Raw genomic sequence first — 4,005 nt, 5'->3', positions numbered from 1 at the left:
GCCATCGCCCAGGTGAGATCAAGTCCTAGGCAAGCAGACCTAATTTTAACAGCCGATACGGTAACAATGAAAATGGCTCCCTCTTTAGTGAGATTATACGAGCAAATGCCTGAACCAAAATACGTCATTGCTATGGGCGCCTGTACTATTACAGGGGGAATGTTCAGTACGGATTCCTATAGTACTGTTCGGGGAGTTGATAAGTTAATTCCTGTGGATGTCTACTTCCCGGGCTGCCCACCTAAACCGTAGGCAGTTATAGATGCCCTAACAAAACTTCGTAAGAAGATATCGCGAGAAATAGTTGAGGATCGAACTCTATCTCAAAATAAAAATAGATGTTTTACTACCAGTCACAAGCTTTATGTTAGGCGCAGTACTCATATAGGAACTTATGAGCAAGAATTGCTCTATCAATCACCATCTACATTAGATATATCTTCTGAAACTTTTTTCAAATCCAAAGGTTCAGTACCTTCCTACAAATTAGTGAATTAGGAGAGGGGCTCTTTTGTGTAGAAAAATAAAAAAGCAGGGCAATCTTTCAAACTTGCATCCGAAATGTGAAATATTTATACAAAGAGGGAGAGATGAAGACAATGCAGCAGGGTTGGTTATCTAATTGGCTAGTCAAACATGAGGTGGTTCATAGATCTTTGGGCTTTGATCACCGAGGAATAGAGACTTTACAAATAAAAGCAGGGGATTGGGATTCCATTGCTGTCATTTTATATGTATATGGTTACGATTATTTACGGTCCCAATGTTCTTATGATGTAGCACCCGGTGGATCTTTAGCTAGCGTGCATCACCTTACGAGAATACAATATGGTATAGATAATCCAGAAGAAGTCTGCATAAAAGTCTTTGCCCAAAAGGATAATCCTAGAATTCCGTCTGTCTTCTCGATTCGGAGAAGTGCCGATTTTCAAGAACACGAATCTTATGATATGGTGGGAATCTCTTATGATAATCATCCGCGCCTTAAACGTATCCTAATGCCTGAAAGTTGGATAGGCTGGCCCTTACGTAAGGATTATATAACCCCCAATTTTTATGAAATACAAGATGCTCATTGAATGATAAGAAATTCATGCTCACTTATACAACACAACTCTAGATTTTATTCAAGTCAAGGAATATTTTTAGGTTCTTTTCCTAGATGACACAGAATACCTATTTATAATTAATTCCTAATTATACAAAAGCATTCCAGATAGACTGAGCAAAAGAAGGGTTTCATTTGGATTCCCCTATTTTGAAAATCGCATATTAATTTCCTTCATATGAACAGAAAAATAGGATGACTCAAAGAAGTTCTCTACCAGGAACTTTGTACCGCGCACATTACTTAGCACAACTAGGAAAATAAGATAAGATAAAGATAAGCAAGACTAAAAAAATATTCGCCGGAATAGCGGAATACAAAATTAAGAAACGCAAAAAATAAAGGGGAATCTCACCCCCTTCTTTATCATAAAGAAAAGATATATTTTAAAACTTCTTTAAAAAGAAAAAGAAGTGCCTCTATATTTATATTATAGATTTATCCACTTTGATAAATAAATATTATTAATGAATATGTATCACAATCCATCTCGAGGTATTTGGATCAATACCTATTCGGTGGATCTTTTTTTTTCTCTGCGAGGAACCAGATTTGAACTGGTGACACGAGGATTTTCAGTCCTCTGCTCTACCAACTGAGCTATCCTGACCTTTTCTTGTGCATCATTCTAGTAGAGTATTTGTATCTAGTAGAGTATTTGTATCTATGTCAATGGTTTACACCAGGACTAAAAATTAATTAAAGTATTTCAAATTTAAAATTTGAAAATGGGGGGGGGGGGGTAGTCCTATGCATTGTGCATGGTTTACTTAAATAAAACTTAAAAATAGAGTGAATAACCAAGATTTCTTGCCGATACTGTAATAAAAAAGAAATCTATTCAATGAATAGGATAAGATCCATTGAGTTCTCTTCGCATTCCTTTGTGAAAGAGTAGAATGAGAAAGCTAATGAATCTTAAACCCATTGCATTGATAAAAAGAAAAAAAAGTGCATTGATAAAAAGAAAAAAAAGAGGATAAATAATAATAATATAGTATAGTTAGGGAATAAAAGAGGATTTGGGGATAGAGGGACTTGAACCCTCACAACTTATAAAGTCGACGGATTTTCCTTTTACTAGAAATTTCATTGTTGTCAGTATTGACATGTAGAATGGGACTCTCTCTTTGTCCTTGTCCGATTAATCCACTTTTTTAAAGATCTCGAAAACCTTGAATTTTAATTGAAGAATTTGATTATTCAATATTCGATTGGAGTGGATTCACAATAATGAAAAAAATATGATATGAGTTTTTTATTTCATAATCATTATCATTTCTAATTTCATTTTTAAAAAAGATAAAGAACCTATATTATAATTATAATATAATATGATTTCTGTGATTAATCGTTTGCTATGTCAGTATCTATACGTGTTTATTAAATGTATAAGGTATAAAACCCCTCTTTCGCTAATTTAGAACTAGAAGGAATTCCACTAACAACACAACGTAATTAACTCGATTCGTTAGAACAGCTTCCATTGAGTCTCTGCACCTATCCTTTTCCTTTGTATTCTAGTTCGAGAACCTCTTGTTTTCTCAAAACATGGATTTGGCTCAGGATTGCCCTTTTTTAATTGCAGGGTTTCTCTGAAGTTGGAAGTTACCACTTAGCAGGTTCCCATACCAAGGCTCAATACAATCAAGTCCGTAGCGTCTACCGATTTCGCCATATCCCCATTTCCCTCTTATTTGAGACCATGATTCCTTGTGTAATTTCATCCATCTCTTAGTTTTTTTTTTGAATCATTGAGTTCATCACTCAACGTAGTCTAGCAGTTCAGTTCGACTCTATTTGAGAGACCTCGCTTGCTTATTGCAATTCAGAATTGAATTGATTCTATCCTTGATGTATTTGCAATTCAATCCGAATCAATATATCCAAAAGTTTTTATCTCCCCCACCTCCCATCTTACTTTTTTATAGTATTCAAAATTATACTATAACGCTTGATATTTATTCTTTTTTTCTAATCAGAATTAGCAATTTTATTTACTCTGACTCTATGTTCCCCTTAGTGAAATATTAATCCTCAAATTCTTAACAAATAATAAAGTCTATAATGATCGAATGAAAATACCAATAAATTCTATAATTTTATTTTTTAATATCCTATAGTTAAGCATATCAAGCTAACTTTATCTTTAAGAAGTTTTAGTATTTTTTTTATAAGTATAACTTCAAATTTAGAACTAGTTAATAGCTAACATTAATAACTAATATCTAAGATTTTACGGATTTCCTATACCATACCTATTTCTATTTATTACACTATTTACGTTATGTAAGCCCACTTAGCTCAGAGGTTAGAGCATCGCATTTGTAATGCGAGGGTCATCGGTTCAAATCCGATAGTCGGCTTTTTTTTCTCTATCGATGTTCCACGAACAAGAATCTCTTTTTTCCGAATTAAATGGAGAATCCAGGATCTTTTATGTTTTTACCTTACAATTTTGCTAGATACAAAACAATAAAATAAATAAGGTGTGTCGGCGGCGAGAGGCGCGCGGCCAGCTGCGGCGGCAGACGGGCGCAAGGGTATAATTTCTACTAAGTCCCCGAGATTTCCAGTTTCAAATGCCCATGTTCATCATGTCATAACTCATCATCCATGCTTCCGTTTTGGGCGTGTGGCATATCAAAATGTTCGTCTCAGAGAGTACATCATTTCATCTCATTGCATCATTTTCATTGGAGCTCATCTTGATGCCCGAAATGCGGTTGGAAGAGTGCTATTTGAGTTAATTGTCAGATATGTTGCACCAAATAGCTATTTGTCATTTTTGCCATGATTAATGTGTGCATGATATTCCCCTGAGCTCTACATGTGTTTTGTTATATGCCATGCCACCTTTCCAGAGGTGCTATCCATGTATTTTTGTGATATGTGTG

At 34.8% G+C, this 4,005-nt stretch overlaps 1 long non-coding RNA gene and 2 other non-coding genes across 3 annotated transcripts in view; 2 read left to right on the top strand and 1 right to left on the bottom strand.

Annotated features, from left to right (window-relative positions):
- LOC119354746 overlaps nt 1-399 on the top strand; it is a 12,611-nt gene extending 12,212 nt beyond the window's left edge. Inside the window, exon 3 of the long non-coding RNA XR_005171195.1 lies at nt 18-399. This is a non-coding gene — a long non-coding RNA (uncharacterized LOC119354746). The remainder of the gene's footprint in view (nt 1-17) is intronic.
- Nucleotides 400-1,645: 1,246 nt separating this feature from the next.
- TRNAF-GAA lies at nt 1,646-1,718 on the bottom strand. Its single transcript has one exon. It is a non-coding gene; the product is annotated as a tRNA-Phe (tRNA).
- A 1,683-nt stretch (nt 1,719-3,401) lies between these two features.
- Nucleotides 3,402-3,474, top strand: TRNAT-UGU. The gene has a single exon. It is a non-coding gene; the product is annotated as a tRNA-Thr (tRNA).
- Nucleotides 3,475-4,005: the final 531 nt, after the last annotated feature.

Source organism: Triticum dicoccoides, chromosome 2A, assembly GCF_002162155.2.
Source record: "Triticum dicoccoides isolate Atlit2015 ecotype Zavitan chromosome 2A, WEW_v2.0, whole genome shotgun sequence".
Taxonomy (NCBI): domain Eukaryota; kingdom Viridiplantae; phylum Streptophyta; class Magnoliopsida; order Poales; family Poaceae; genus Triticum; species Triticum dicoccoides.
Note: the sequence above shows the minus strand (reverse complement) of the source record. Positions and strands in the feature narration are given on the sequence as shown.